The 16506-nt window shown below is 48.0% G+C and overlaps 1 long non-coding RNA gene across 1 annotated transcript in view; it reads left to right on the top strand.

Annotated features, from left to right (window-relative positions):
* Positions 1–16506, top strand: part of LOC131484926 (uncharacterized) — a 163212-nt gene that overhangs the window by 44455 nt on the left and 102251 nt on the right. Inside the window, exon 2 of the long non-coding RNA XR_009248505.1 lies at positions 8833–8903. This is a non-coding gene — a long non-coding RNA (uncharacterized LOC131484926). The remainder of the gene's footprint in view (positions 1–8832; positions 8904–16506) is intronic.

Genomic DNA, 16506 nt, shown 5'->3' with positions numbered 1-16506 from the left:
AAAAAACAGTTACCGTAGTATCAGGTTGTGTGTAGTATTTTCCCCTAATTTTAAATTCTCTTCTGTAGTGGTTGTATGCCTTTCTTCTCCATTGCATTGTTAGTCTCCTTGTCTTCTCCTTGATTTGTCCCACTAGAAGAATTGTGCAATGACTAAGAGCATTGGCTCTGGGCATGGACAGATCTGGGACACAACATTTAACTCCCAAGACCTCAGTTTTTTGGACTTTGAAATGGAGATATCTGTACTTCCTATCACATGGGGCCATCCTGAAATGAATGTGTGAATGTTAAAGTGGTTAGCACAATACTTGGCCATTAGTTGAATGCCCCATCAAGAGTCACTATTGTTATCTTAATTACGGTCTTTTCAAAGATCCAGCTCTTAAATTTCTCAGATCTATAGTTTTTATTATTTTTAAATTATCACCTTCTTATTATCTTCAAGTTCTTCTTTAGCTTTTCATAGCTTCACTTTTTTGCTTTTTACTTGTAAGCTTTTGACTTGAAGTCTTGTTTCATTTGATTTCTTCTGTTTAATGAGAAAAACAAAACTATATAAAGAGCTATTCTATTCTTTAGAGCTTTGTGTTTTCTCTTTGCTACAGCTCCTCATTGTTTCATAAACAATCATTAATTGTGGTTTTGATTTTCTCTTTGACTCTCTGGCTATTAAGACAAGTTTCCCTACTCTCCAGAGTGGCTTCATTTTGTTTCTTTGTTTCTCTTTTGTTATTAACTTCTACTTTTGTTGCATTGTGGTTTGAATTTGTGCATAGTACTATTTCTACTTTTGATATTTTTAATGAGATTTTCTTTGTGGCCTAACATATGATTGAATTTGTAACTATTCTTTGGCCATTTAAAATGAATACATATTTTCTGTTTCTAGAGAACACATTTTGATATAGATCTATTAAATCAAAATTTTAATAATAGGCTTGAACTCTCCTGTATTCTCATGAAATTTCTGTTTACTTCGTCTCTCAGAAATGGTAAGGTATATTAATCCTTCCATTATCACTGTGGTTTTGTTCAGTTACTCCTTAATTTTTAACCTTTTTGACTTTGTACGTTTAATGCAATATTCAGTGCACACAGATTCATGGTTCTTACATTCTCCTTTGTTTCTACAATTTACCAGTATAGGATAACCCTTTTCCCCCTTTAAGGTAGTGAGGTGCTTTTTTGGTGTGAATTCTGCATTGTCTGATATGAATATTGCTTTCTTTTTGCTTTTCCTTAGGTAATGGGCACCTAGTAGATTGTCCATCCTTTTCCTGGAAGGTGGTCCACTTTTGGGGGAGTTCTATAAGACTCTGTCCCTGGCCACACTTGTTTGCTCCAGAGATAGGCATCTGATGCACCCTGGGCCCATCAGAATCCTCCCTGGGTAGTGGGAATGGGATAAGGATTTTCACTCAACTTTGTTGCTGTTTGGGTCTAAGGGGATACACACTTGGTTGCTGCCTGCTCCGTGGCCATCTTCCTATAGGTAGACTGGAAACCAGAGGGAGTGGATTACTGCAAATGGGAGAAGAGAAAGTAGACCCAGCCATGAGAGAGGGGGGCACCCCCAGAATGGAGTTCTCAGTGTTATTTTAGTCCTGAGGCTCTGGAGTCAAGGTTTTTAATCACATGTCTCATATGATAATACTTTCTCCTCTTTATGCTTCCTTGTTTTCCTTTTTCCTTTTGCCATTTTCTCAGGTTTGCTTTGCAAGTTTCTTGAAAGTTACACTTTTCATTTCTAGCCTCCTCCTGGTTCCTTCAGACACGTGTATGCACACACACACCCCATGTATGTACTATTGCTTTACCAACCTCAAAAGAAAATATATATTTATTTTCCCTGTATATGATGGTTTCATGCTTTTAAAATTTCCTCCCTACTTCTCCCTCCCCTTTTTCTTGATACACAAAATTAAGATTGGTATTATGAATTTATTTCTTACATGTATGTATACTTTCTCTTGCAGTAAATATTTTGGACATTTATGTACCTTCTCTTTCAGTCATTAGTTTGGATGTTTTGGACATTTCATTTGGACATCAACAATGCTAATGTTGAGTTTTCATAACCTTGAGTTCTGCTAATTTTCCTATTTGTTTCTTGCTTAGCTGGAACATTACTTGGAGCAAATTGTTCCGCATGTTTGGGTGTGTAGTATACCTCTGAATGCTTAAATGTTTGAAAACTGTCTTTTACTTGACCTCACAAATGAATCGCAGCTTTCTTGTCTTGAATGTGGTCTTTTCAAAACCCCTTGGAGCTTTGTAGATATTATTATATGATTATCATATTTCTTTGTGTATTTAGGGCTGTAAAGGAGAAGATTGATTCCGATTCAATCCTCTTTACCCTGACACATAAACTTTTTCCCCTCAAATACTTAAAAGATTTTAAATTTCATCTCCGACATCCTAAAACTTCACCAGGCAATATTTAAGCGTGGTTCCTCTCTCATAAATAGTGTTTGGTCATCCGTGGGACCTTCTACCTATAAGATTAAAGATAATGTTCATCTGTCACATTTCCCACCTGATGCGTCTTCTCCTCTTTCTCCTTCTGGAATAACGATGGGGAAGTTGTTTTAAAATGTAGGCTTTGTTGTTATTCTGGTATGGAGGGGCACAGATCAGGACATGACTAGCATTGAAAGGATAATTTGTGACTCACGTTCCCAAGAGGAAGGGGCATGCCACACCACACAGGGCCATGTGGGGAAGCACCAGGGTCAGTCAGGAGGCCGAGAGCGTGAGAGGAAAGCATGGGCAAGAAACTTCATTGTGGTTTCTATAAGAAGGAATGGGCAGAGTAAGCAGGCTTTGGAGTGGTTAGTTTGAATAGTTTCAGCAGAATCTGGGGCAAAAAGGCTGTGCCTAATTGTTGTGGTTGGCCCTGGGGTGGTTAAAGGACATGGTTGAGTATGGGCTCAGGATTGTTGGTTTGCTCCTGAAAGGTGCTTATAGGTGAGTCTTCCTATCTCTAGGACCTGGCTCCCCCTGGGAGGGGCAGTGTCTCTGGGACAGCAGAGCCTCAGCTATCAAAGTATCATGAAATATAAAAAATAGAAAGGCATGATTAACACAGAAGCAGCTACCAGAAGCCCCCCTCCCCCCCAAATAACACTACTATATCAATAGTTATGTTTGCTTGGTTGTATTATAATAATATAATAATATTAGTATAACATATTATGTTTTTTCTCAGCCATATTAGAGGGTTTTCTTTCTCCCAAACAACCACTTTTTATTTCATTGTTCCTTTCTATTTTTGTTATTTATTTTTATTTTATTGTTTTTGGCTTTCATCTTTATTATTCCTTTTTTTTCCTTCTCCTTCTCCCCCTCCCCCTCCTCCTTCTCCTCCTCCTCCTTCTTCTCCTTCTCCTCCTTCTCCTCCTCCCCCTCCTCCTCCTCCTCTTCCTCCTCCTCCTCCTCCTCCTTCTCCTCCTCCTTCTCCTCCTCCTTCTCCTTCTCCTTCTCCTTCTTCCTCTTCTTCATTTGCTCCATTATTCTATTCTCAGCTTCTTGAGGTGAATCCTCAGTCTTATTTTCAATCTTCCTTGGTTTTAGTTCTAACATGTTCAAAATTTGTTTTAATGATTTCCTCTTTAACTTATACATTATTTGGCAGTGGGATTGTTTTGCTTGTTTGTTTCCAAATATATGGGCTTTGGGGGTGTCCTCTTTTGATGATTTATTTGGGGTTTTTGTGTGGCAGAACATGTGGTCTGTTTCATTTTGAGTGTTTGCGATTAGATGAGACCAGCTTTAACATGCAGTTCAGATCAAGTATTTCAAATGACCCATGTATGCTTGAATGATATGTGTTTTCTACTTATTGGATGCAAAGTACTGTATGGCTCTATTACAGCAAATCTATAATTTTATTGTTCAAATACTTATATTCAAATATTTTATAATGGGAGCAATTTTTGACTGCATGATCTATTCATTTCTGAGAGTGATGCATTCTGACTATGGATTTGTTACCTTCTCCTTTCAATACTGCCAATTACATGTTTTGAGTTTATATTGTTAGTTGTATGGAAGGCATTATTATTATACCATTTTAATGGATACTTCTTTTTAAGACTAGGAAATGGTTGTCATTTCCATGCAAGGTTTTCTTCTACTAATTAATATTTCACCAGTCCCCTTTTGGTTATCATTTGTGTATGTGTGTGTATGTGTGTGTGTGCTGTTGCACATCTTTATTGCCAACCCTCTGTCTTAATTCTAGATATTTATCTCATAAGTAGCATATATATGAATTAAAGGGAAAAGCATTACAAAATTTTGTCTTTTAATATTTAATATTTTAATATTTAATAAATGTTTATTCATTTTTTGAGAGAGAGAGAGAGAGAGAGAGGAAGGAGGGGCAGAGATGGAGACATAGAATCTGAAGCAGGTTCCAGGCTCCAAGCTGTCAGCACAGAGCCTGATGTGGGGCTCGAGCCCACAAACCACAAGATCATGACCCGAGCTGAAGTCTGATGCTCACCCAACTGAGCCACCCAGGTGCCCCAAAATTTTGTCTTTTAATAAAGGTTTCACCCATTCAAATTCATTTATCATGAGTATCAATATATTTGAAATTACTTCTGCAATATCATTTTTGTTCCTATTTACCATGCTTTACTTTGCTTCTTTACTTCCCCTCCATTCCTACTTTCTGTTGAATCAGTTTTTTTTGTTCATTTTTTTCTGTCCATGCTTGTCAGTTACACATTCCACTTCTATCCTATTGATGGATAATCTTGTTGAACTCTCAGAGTTCATCTCTCACGGCGGTGTTCTGTCAAATGCCCTTCCCTACAGGGTGATTTTGTGGTTGCCTTAGCTCCAGCTCCATGGGGTTTGGAGTTGTGGACAAGGTATCATATGAACAACTTTGTCTACATGTTTTTCCATGTAGATGGAATAGTTCTGAACTTTATATCTACACAGGGACATGGCTTAGTTTCTTTCTTGGGCTGCATGTCTATTTCTGGCCTGAGATAAACTGCGTGTGTCCAGACGCCTGCCTGACGTGGGCAGAGTCAATCCAGACTTGCCTGGTGGGCCAGCTGTAAGCTCATGGCTCCCTGGCTTCACACAGGAACCTGTCCTGGCATCGTGTCCCTATCACCAGTGACTCATCTCTGTTCCAACTCTTAGCTGCCCTTCAGTTTCTGCTTCTCATTTTGCTTCCCTTCTCCATTATATGCCTGTGAATATCTTCCTTTCTTTATTCTCTACAACATGGTTATATACATATATATTAAATTAACAAGCATATCTGACATTTCTATATGTTGAGATGGAGGTGGGAGGTTGGCCTCTTGACCTGAGAGTCCCTTATTAATTATTTATACATAATTAGACTGCAGCTGAATGACTGATGTATGTTGGAACACTTTTGGGTAAAACTCCCCTCTGGGGAGATTGAGGAAGGAGGTGCCGTATCCTCTTCAAGCATCCCTAAAGCCACATCTTTTTGGTTTCTCCTGTGCCTTTTCAGTTCTCTCTGGGCTCTTGAATGGGACCTGGCCATCCTTACTGCCCCTGCTCCCAATCTCACTGGCCTGGATAGCAAGCCCAACATGGGCTTCTTCCGAAATACCCACAAGCAGTTTGAAGGTCAAAAAAGGCAACACAACAATGCAATAGCAGAAACAAAATCGCTGTGACACAGGTGGATAGGGGTAAGGCTAAGGAGGAGCTTTTTCCCAGAGATGGTTTCTGAACTGTTCTGGGCACTGAACAAATGGGTTCAGACATTTGCCTGAGGTAGTGCTGGGCTGGCTCTAGACCTGCTGGTTGGGGGAACTTCCGGGCTCTGGAGCCTCCTCTCTGTCTGTGGGCTCTGGCATCAGGGTGCTGAATATTTGGGTGCTGCTGCTGCTGATCATGCTTCTAGGGTACTGTTGCCTGGGCCCCTTGCATGGTTCCCCAGCCCTCTTCCTGCCTTTTTGAGTCGGGCAAACTCACTGCTTTCTTGTTGAGACTTGTAAGAGCCTCTCTGCTTCTTGCCCACCCAGGAGAGCACACTAATCCTAAATATCATTTATTAAGCACATATACATGCTTCATGTCAGACAGACCCTGTGCTAAGGGCTGTGTCTTCTTTCAGCCTGTTGTACCCTTGTATGAGTGCTATCATAGTGTGGGGACTAATGTTATCACCATTTCACAGATGAAGACACTGAGGCTGACAGAATTGAAGCCCTGGCTTGAGTTCACACATCTGGCATATGGCAGAGTTAGGAATGAAACCCAGATTCGTCTCATCTCAAAGGCTGGGCTGTTGACTGTGCACATTTCTGCTGAGGATACAATAAGAGGCAGTTGTATTATCAGTGTTTGCTTCCAAGGCAGTTTCCAGATTGCCAGTCGTGGCTGGGGGAGAGGGGCTCCACTATTCACCACCTCTCCAGAAAGCAGCAGAGCCTTTCCAAGGTCTTCTGGAAAGAACTCAGCACATTGTGAAAGAAGGCTGATGAGATCTTTCAGGCATATTTGGGAGGCGGGGAGGTAGTTTTGAGGAACTGGGAGGCAAGAGATGTCAGGTAAAGAGTGAGTAAAGGCTAGCCATGACCACAGGGAAAGAGGGAAGTGGTGGAAAGATATTTGGAGGTCACTTATGGCCTGAAGCACCCCTCTATCACACCAATCAGGCAGCTGCCACTTATGGGAAAGTCTACACCGTCCCCTCCCTCTTCTACAGGTGTCCCCTGTAAGCATCAGCTTCCAGGGTCTCTCCCAATTCAAATGCAGCTTCAGAACCAGCAGATCCAAAGGGGCTAATTTATAGTCTACCTGCTTCCCCTGTAGCTGTCTTTCAGAAATGGGAGATGGGCAAACTTATGCCAAAGGAGGGGAAGACAACCCAAGGGAAGGGTTAGTGCCCACACTCTCCACTGGGCTCAGACCCACTTCCAGGAGACTGCTTCCCCTGTGTTGCAGCCCTGTCCCTGCTGCAGCAGTCTGTGTTCCAGGGCTCATACCCACGAAGGACCCTGTCAACCGCCCATAAGGTTTGCCTGGAGAAGGGAGTCTGCACTCAGGTAACTGGGCACCAGTGCCCTGGACCTGTCTTCAAAGATGCCCAACTGAATCTGTTCCCATCCACTACTTTGAGAGGTCCTGGTGATGCTTGGTGCAGGGGCACCTCAGCTCCTTCTCTTGCATGAGGCCTAGACAGCTCCGGGCTCCAGCCATCTGGATCTGGGTTGTGTGAAATAGACTTCCCTGACCCTGCCGTCCTGACCTCAGAGAGGCCAGGTGACCCTGCAGTCTGAAAGCTCTCTGGCTCGGGGCTCTTGGAATCCTTGCTTCCCCCAAATGCTCATTTCTCTCTGTCCCACTTGGCCTCTCTGAAACAGGATGGTGTGGCTGATGGAAATGGGTTTCCTGTCTTTCCTCTCTGCTGAACACGGCTGTGTACATCCACAAGAATTCATCTGCTCCCTCCTCCCAGACAGGGGAGACTATCAGTCCGGAGGGGATAAGTTTAATTGCAGTAACACACCTCAAATCCCAGTGGTTTGGAGCAGTAAAGACTAATTTCTCACTCATGTTCCATTGTCCACTGTGAGTTGGTTGGGGTCCTGTCCGTGATGTCCTTATGTGGGACCCAGGCTGATGGAGCAGCAATTCAGAATAGTGCCTGCTGCTGTGACAAAGGGAGAGCTCTGGAGGGCTTGACACTGACAGTGAAATGCTCTGGCCTGAAAGTCATGCACATCACATGGTCCACCATCCACAAGGGGACTGGGAAATGTGTTCAGAAGGCGGAAGGGTGGAAATAAAAACCACAACATTTGCACTATGGTTAAGCAAGGATGCATTTCTGGAAGGGTGAGGAGCTGGGGTTTCAGGTGGGTGGTCAGAAGTCACCAGGTACCTGGGGAGATCTATTCTCCCAATTGCTGCTTCATTCAACACTATTGACTTTGAAGCTAGACTGTCCTGGTTTAGGTTTGAAGGCTGTCATGAGCTACATGTGGAACTTTGGGCAAATTGCTTAGCTACTGTAAGGCTCCATTTCCTCATCTGTAAAATGAGAACAATACCACCCAAGATGCCACAGACAGTAGGTGCTAGGACCAAGATTCCCCAAACCCTAAATCTTCACTGGTCAAAAAGTAAACAAATAAAAATAACTGCTCCCCATCTCTGGCTGTTTAGGAATACCCACATGGCACAAGATGGCATTGGACCTCTCCCTTGTCCTACTTGCCCATTCTTCTCTGTCTCTATCCCAGGACCCAAATTTCTCCCCCGTAGTCCTGGGTGCTCTGGATCCTCCCTCCAACCCGAGCTCCACACTGGCCGGAATGTAGAGCTTGTTCTCAGCTCTTCCCCAGTCATTTGCTGAGGACTGATGGCCAGTCCGCTCCAGACTTGTTCAGCCCAGGTTCTCACCTACTCCTGCCTCTCACTGCACATGGAATGACCCCAGCACAGCTGGTGGCCCTGATATCCAGGCTTCCTCAGCCTTGGAGTGCACTTGGGAAGGATCTGGGGAGTCCCCTCAGCAGAAGGGAGGGAAAGATTACAGAATCACTCTAAACAAGGCAAAGCAAAGCCATTTATCTTGGGACATTAGTCACTGAGCTGCTGACACAGGAAAACATGCTGTACTCTTGGCAATTGCCATTTGCATTAAAACAGGATGATTTGTGGAACTGAAGGCTTGAGACCCTTGCAGACTATCCCACCCACCTCGGGCTGTCCCAGGAAATGCCAGAGGCTGGGGCTGTAGCTTCCTTGGGGGAGAAGGGCTGGCCTTGCCCCGGGCAAAACAGGTCCCCGAAGTCACAGCCCCATTCCTTTCCAGGTGCACATTGGCCATGGAACCACAGAAGGTGCCTCAGCCTCCCAGAGAGAGCCACATTCATTGGGTTCAAGGTCAGCATCACATTTTCTGTGTACTTTTTTTCTTGGCTATGACTGTTTCGTATTTGGAAGTAAGGGTTTTCAATCCCCACACTTCTCTGTATTCCAAAGAAAGATGACACCAGCAATGAAGATTTGGAGACTATATACCTACAGTCCTCTCTCCCTTTAGCTCTGCTTCCCTCTCCTCTCTTTCTCCCCCTCTCCCACTTTCCCTCTCTCCTCCACCCACCCCCACACACATGATTGTTCCATATAGGGATGATATAGGGATGAAAATTGCACTGCTGAGAGCTAACGCTCTCTTTCCAGCTTAACTAATATGGAATAGATAAATCAGGAGAAAGGAAAGTAGGGAGAAGTGGGGGCCCACCATTTTCTCCCAGTCTCCCTTTTCAAGACTTGTTACTTGGTTTGAAGCAAACCCCAGATGACCCTCTCAGCCTACAGTCATGCATAGGACAGGTGCCTTCTCCAGCCCTGTGTCCATCTTGGTACTCCTGGCTACCAGATTCTTTGTGCCCATGCTTCACCTATACAGTCAAGGGTGGGTGGAGCGATGACTTGGCCTGAGCCGATGAGAGAATCATATTCTCTGGATCTCACTGATTGGTTCAGAGATGGAGATTTGACCAAGTCGTAGCCAATGAGCTTCAAGGAAAGATTTGTAATTCTGAGTGAGTAAAGCCCCAGCAAGAAAGGGAAGGGAAGGGAAGGGAAGGGAAGAAGGGAAGGGAAGGGAAGGGAAGGGAAGAAGGGAAGGGAAGGGAAGGGAAGGGAAGGGAAGGGAAGGGAAGGGAAGGGAAGGTGTGTATGTTTTTGGCATAGAGAAGGGTGGCATCGGGAGGCCTGTCACTGTTACATAGAAAGGGAGATTTGGAAGGTGCTGGAGGGTCACCTTACGAAGGTAATATTAGAAGAAAGACACAGAGAGAAACCGAAACTCTGGTAATGTCCATTAAGCTGCTGGGTCGAGCTTCTCTGGCTCAATCTGTTGAGTTTGGGTTAAAAGTCAACACATTCCTTTTGTTGTCTAAGTCAGTCTGAGGTGGTCTTTTTGTCACATACAGACATAAGAGCTTGACCAGCACAATAAGTAAGTGTGATCAGGGCACAGAAGACCTTGATAACCAGCCTCTGAGCCTTTGCACAGGCTGTTTACTACTGAGAACACCACTGTTTTCTAGCAGAGCTCTAGTCCTCTTCCAGTACTCCATAAATGCAGTCTCCCAGATGTGCTCCATGACTCTGGGACCCAGACTGCCCCTGGGGCATGCCCTGCACTGCAGGATAACTCTGCTGCACTAGATGGTTCACATCCATCTTCTGCACCGGAAGACAGACCTGTCCTTGCCTCCAGTTCCTGTGGTCCCAGACACATAGTAGGTGGATGGTTCTCCTGAGCAGCTGTACTGGTGGGAGGGAGGAGTTGGGCGGTGGGGGAAAGCAGGCCGACCTCAGCCGGGCGGGGGAGTGGGGGGACTGTGAGAGCTCTGATCAGAAGTTGTGCAGGCCTGAACTGGGCAGTGGAAGTGACATTTGGGACAAAGAGATAAATTGCTTTTGAAAACAAGGGGCAAAACCCCGTAAACTGGACCTGAGAACTGTGTACTTTCACGTGGGAAGTGTGGTGAGTGGCATGGGAGTCCTAGCGCAGAATGAAGGAGATTAGCTTCAAGTTGGGGTGGGCAGGGGTGGGGTCAGGGCAGTGTCCTGGCCACAGCAAGGAGTCCTGCTCCTCTGTGCTCCCCTGGCAGGACAGCCAAGCCAGCAGATACTAGACTCCCCTTGCTGACCTAAGTTGTCCAAAATGGTAGGTGGGAAAGGTAAGTGATCCTGATTGACTTTGGAAGGCACTTTAATGCTTCAAGTGACAGATGTAACTCCAAACTGATCATGAACATCAGCCTCAGGGAAGGGAATCAGTGTGTCCTCCCTGCTTCCAATCTCCCCCAGTTGAGCTAATGCCATTTTGAGGATGTGTGGAACTAGCCCGTGGCACTGTCTTTTCTCTTGGGGCTATGGACGGCCTGGTCTTCCACCCTGGCTGCTGCCAAGGGCAACCAGGGCAGAGTGCTGGGGGGCAGAAGACGTGAGGCTTCCATCTCAGCAGAGAGCAGACATAGAAGTAGGGAACCAGGGGCATGGGCAGAAGGAGGAGGGGTGAGGAGGGGGCCACCTTCAGGGGCTCCTGAGGGTACTTCAGCTCTGCCCACTCCCAGCTACCAGAGCGGGACCTACAGACTTTCGTTGCCAGCAGGGGAAGGGGCTTCCTGTGTTCTCCAGTCTTCGGGCTCAGAGCCAGCACGGGGTAGAAGTTGGGGTGGTGGGGTGTAGCCTAGCTGGGAAGGGAGTCAGACTCTTGCCTGCCCACCCAGCATCAGTTCCCTATAACTTTCAGCCTAGAAGTTGGTGCTACCCATTCCAAGGGGCAAATCCAGCCAGCCTGGGTTTCTTACCCAGCTGGAGCCCTTAATAAGCATCTCATCTCAGTGGCATGGGTGAATTTTGGGCTCCCACAGAGCTGCCATACTGCAGCCCTTCGGCTAATAGGCACTTTGTGAGCTTTTAAGCCCGGTTGGCCTTAATTCCTCCGTCTGCCTCATTCCTGGCTTTGCTACTTTCCACTTAGGCCTGCGCCACTCCACCCTCTCTCCCATCCTTACCCCTCATGCCAGCCCAGCCCTTCCCACTGGCGGGGACCCTGCTCCACTCCCAACAGAAAGCCCAGAGCTGGGGCACAGTCACCAGCAGGCCCTCTGAGCACTTCCCAGACCTCAGGTGGCTTCCCCCTTCACTCACGTTGGCCCTGACAATGTTGGCTTAGGACCCCAAGAGCTTTTGACTTGGATTGAGGAGGAATGGAGTGAAGTAAGGCAGCCCAGGAGTAGGCCTATCTCTCCAGCCCCCTCCTGCCCCTGTATGCCCCTCCCTTCCTTTCTGCCCAGCCACATTCACGCACACGTCTTTATATAGACATATTATTTCATTTCTCTTGGGTATATGTCTCGGAGTGGAATGGCTGAATCATATAGTCGGTGTATGTTTAATTTGGGAACAGACTCACAAATAGTTTTCCAAAGTACTTGTCCCATTTTACGTTCCCTCCAACCGCCCATTTGCCAACACTTGGTATTGTTAATCTTCTTCGATTAGGGCTGAGGTCTGGTGGGTTGCAGCAGCCAGAGTAAAGGGACAGAGCTGGAGCTGAGGGTGCAGGCAGGGAGTGAACCAAGAAGGAAGAAGTTGGGTTAGGGAATACATCATGCTGTTTCAATCTCACTGCCATTGCTTATCAGCCCTGTGAGCTTGGCAAAGTACTTGACCCTTGCCATCTTCCAGTTCTTCGCCTGTAAAACAGGGATATCACATCTACCTTTGTTGAGATTAAATGAAGTAAACATACTTTCACAGTGCCTGGCACCACGGATGCTGTTTGTCTATATGGTGTCTTCGCATGAATTAAGGTGAAAGTGCCCCTTTTTCTGGGGTGATTCAGGCCTGGGCCAGGGTGCTGGGAACTGCATTTTGATGCTGTTGTTCCCTAGACAGGGAGGCTTTGGCAGCACACAAATTGCACAGTTATTCGCATTTGTCCCACAAATTCTCACAAAAGGACCCTGAAGGTGAGAGTAAGAGTGAATGTATTTGTCAGTGGGACCTTGTGTGTGTTCACCTCCTCCCTGCAGCCCTCTCACTCATTCTGGTGACTTCCCTACCCACCACCACCAGCACCTTGAGTCTCTGAGACCTTAAGCACAATCTCCAGGTCAAATCCCACTGGAAGAAATGTCTTTGGAGTTTGGCATCTGTATGGACTCAGAGAACCCTGCTTGCATTCATACTCTTGTTCTTGGGAATAATTCAGTATCACAGAGACGTGCTTGAGACAACAGCATTTACAATAACTGGGTCTGGTCTTTGTTTGGGGAGAGATAAGAGAGGCACAAAATATTCGGGTGCCTCAGGAAATATGGCCAGAGCAGAGAAGTCCTGAGGAGCTAGAGACAAAATTGTAGGACTCCAGCATGGTCTGAAACGTTGCTGGGTTTCTGAGGTGAAGCCTTTGGTCAGGGAAGCATCTCTGCTTGCTTGGCCCAAACGGACGGTAGGCCGGGACACATTTACCTAATATGAACTTGAGGGAGACGGCCCCAGCTTAAAACAGTCAGCCCAGTAGATGAACAACGCAATGGAACCAGGCCTTTTGATTTATGTGTTTACATCCTCAAAAGGAGCCTTTCTTTACCTGAGGACTTTTGGCCCGGTTCCTTTAATTATGAGAACAGGACACATAAAGTTTGTTTATGGGGAAGCTGGGGTGGGCCAGGAGGCAGAGGCCCTCAGAGCTAGGGGCTGGGTAGCCCTGACAATGAGGAGAATTTTGCTTCTGAGGCTTCCGTCTCTCATGCCTTAGCACCTGCACACAGTAGGGCTCCCTGGTTGAGTGACACATCGGTCATTTCTGAGAGATTCTGGTGAGTCACTGGAGAAACACTGTTACCTTTTCAAAATTCAGCTTACCAGCGACCTCAGGAGTTGAATTCTGTGTGTAGGGGAGCCTGCAGCCCCAAGTGCCCCACCCCAGGGCATTTACCTGCTGGAGACAAGGGGGGATCAGAAGGGAGAGAACACGCAAGCACCTTTCAGGAAGGTGAAGTTGAGGGAGATCAACTTCCTTTTTTTTTTTGGCTACCTAAAATAGATCAGAGTGGACTGTCATTTCTCTTTCCAGCATAAGAGAGTGAGTGAGGTTAGGCTTAAGGAGAGCTGTGTTCAGCCAAGGAAACTCGCTAGACCCCCCTTGTCTCCAGTCTTTCAGGCCTGAACCTTACCATGCCCTGGAAAGTTGGGCCCCAGGGGGAAGTGGCAGTCCGGGGCAGTGGGTTGGGGTGAGGGGGCAGCGTTAGTGCAGGAAGGCCACCTGGAGGAGACCACTGTGGCTAGGGGCCGGGCAGGGGTCAGGCTGTAAACGCCCCTCCGTGCTCTCCTCTCCTGCCCCCTTCGGCCATCCCTTCTCTGCCAGCCAAGTGCCGCCTCTGAAGGTGAAAGTCACCTTCCTGGGCGCTCCGCTCTCCCGTTCTCCAGACTGCCTGCTGCCGCCTCCGGGGTGGGGAAGCGAGCAACATAAATCCTGCCCCGTCCCTGTCCCACGGCGCTTGCCTGCCCGGCCGCGGGAGGAGGCTCCAGCGGCTGTAAATCACCGTAGCCTCCGCGGGCCGTCTGCCCTTCATCACAGTGCTTTACGGCGCTGACACCGGCCAGGATTTAGTGGGCCCAGCCAGACTGAGGCCGCCTCATTGAAATGCCCCCCCACCTGTCCAACATCCTCCCCTTGGAATTAAGGCCACCCATAAATCCTGGAGATGCCCATTTGCATATTCATCTGCATACATTTGCCCCTCAAATTGCCTGCGATGGAACTCAGAATCATGGAGCCTGCTGGGACTGGGAGTTTCTGCTGTCCCAACTCTTGTTGAAGGGGAAACTGAGGCAACGGAGGGACAGGGACCTGTCTGTGGCACAGTAGAAGGCAGTGGCACAGTGGGGGTTTGGCCCAGGAGGGATTTAGCTAGAAGTAGGCCAAGGAGTCAGATGTTGAGTGAGGGACAGTGAGCAGATTCGAGGCTGAGGGGCCAGGAGCTGCAGGGGTGAGGACAGCGGGAGAGCACTGGAAAAGGGCCAGCACTAGGAGGCCAGAGGACACCTCTCAGGAAGTTCCACAGTGGTGGGAGCAGCAGAGGGAGCAAAGGCCTGCCCTTGAAGGAAGGACCATCTGGTGGGGCTCACCAGGAGGCCCCTCTACAGAATAGGGAGAGGTTGGGGGAGTAGGTGCTACCTGTGGAATGGCCCAGGCAGGCCTTGCAAGACAGATTGGGGGTAGAGGCTAGGAGCATACACACCAGGGCCCCCTCTAGTTCCTTCTGCCTCAAGGTGGTGCCAGCCATGACCAGCCCCTATCTGAACATGAATCATCTGTTGGGAAGGGCCAAGGCCTGGAGGAGGCCTATGGAGCAGCCAGGTTCTTCTACTCCCTGTGAGCTCCCCTGCCCCACACCCCCAACATCAGTCCATCCTCTACTGTGCCTGAGAGCACCACTCGTTCATTCAGGGATGGCTTCTCTGGGCAACTTTTGACAGGCCCTGTCTAACGGTGGGTGCCTACTGAGCCCATCCCTCATGTTCCTTTTCATTCAAGGTAGGACCCTAGAGCTAAGGCTCAGATCTCCGTAGGCTCTCAGGGCAAGGTAGGGCCACGGCAGGGCCAGCAAGCCTTGCCCTCCTTGACCTTAGACTCCATTCAGTCTTCTAAGGGAAAGCCCCATGGTTGGGACCCAGTGGCCCCAGCTGGGTCTAGGGCTAGCTGAAGACCGAGTCGGGGAGCTGCTCTGCCCTGATAGGATACCTCTGGCTCTGCATGTCTACCCTCTTCCCTGTCCCTGCTCTTCTGTCCCTCATTCTTATGTTGTGTACTTCATATGTTTCTGATTGATTCATAAAAATGCCTTCTCATCACAGGCTTGTGTCGCAACAGTGTGGGGAGCAGCAAGCTTTGGGGGAAACCTGCTGCTCCTTCTGAAATCCAGAGTCCCGACGGGATTGGGATGCATTTTTCCAGCCCATTGCCATAGCCAGGCCTGGGGGCTCCCTTCTTCCCTCTCCTGGGGTAGGACCTGGAGGCCCAGGTGTGGAGCCCTCCTCTCAAAGTCTCCTTTTACTGCTTAGCCCCCCTCTCCACCCTGTGCCACCCCACCCCATCCCACTACCAGAAGGCCAGTGAACAAATCCCAAACAGGTACAGAGGGGGTTAGGGAGTCTGTGGGACTGAGCCCTGACACCAATGTCTATGCCCCAAGCCTTCTGTGATCCCTCCAATGCTCTGTCCTGAGCGGCCCAGATGAGGCCAGCTGCTCCAAGATGGGGCTGCATGTCCCTTACACCCCACCTCAGGGAGTAATTGATGGTGGGGATTGGCCAGGAGTCAGAATCAAGGCCAAGATGGTCAGAGGGGAAGAGAGGAAAGAGGGAGGTCTCTGAGCACAAGAATAACCTCAGGGTACCACAGGAGAAGAGTGGGAGCCCACCGCACAGCAAGTCCTGGCTGCACACACAAGAGAGACTGCCGGGGGAGTGGTGGGTGGCACTGCTCTCAGCGAACCTAATCCCTGCGCCTTTCTGCTCCCCCTCACCCCAGCCCCTGCCCCTTCTCTCCACAACCATCCTGGGGCTGTTCTCTTCTGTCTTCTCTCTCGAACTCCCAGTGGCCTTCCCACACTTGGGGAGATGCCTCTTTTCTCCAGCCCCCTGCTTTCAGGGCAAACGGACCCCACAAAGTGGGTAGAGGGGTTGCCAGGATTCTAAGACACTGAAAGACCATCTTGGGGTGGGGGCAGAAGAGAGCAACAGAGATGAGACCCAACTCTGTCTCTGCAGCCTTTTAGCAAGAGAGAGTAACGGTAAGGGATAGGATATGGCCCCCATTAGCTCTGGGATGGTGGGAATCACAGAGGCAGGGGAATAGCTTAGAAGGCGGTCCCAGAACCACCCCGCTCACATTTGCTGAGATTCTTAGAAAGCGCTGTACAGACTTTGTGGCGGCACAGCAGCAGGCCTG

This window comes from Neofelis nebulosa, chromosome 9 (assembly GCF_028018385.1).
Source record: "Neofelis nebulosa isolate mNeoNeb1 chromosome 9, mNeoNeb1.pri, whole genome shotgun sequence".
Taxonomy (NCBI): domain Eukaryota; kingdom Metazoa; phylum Chordata; class Mammalia; order Carnivora; family Felidae; genus Neofelis; species Neofelis nebulosa.
Note: the sequence above shows the minus strand (reverse complement) of the source record. Positions and strands in the feature narration are given on the sequence as shown.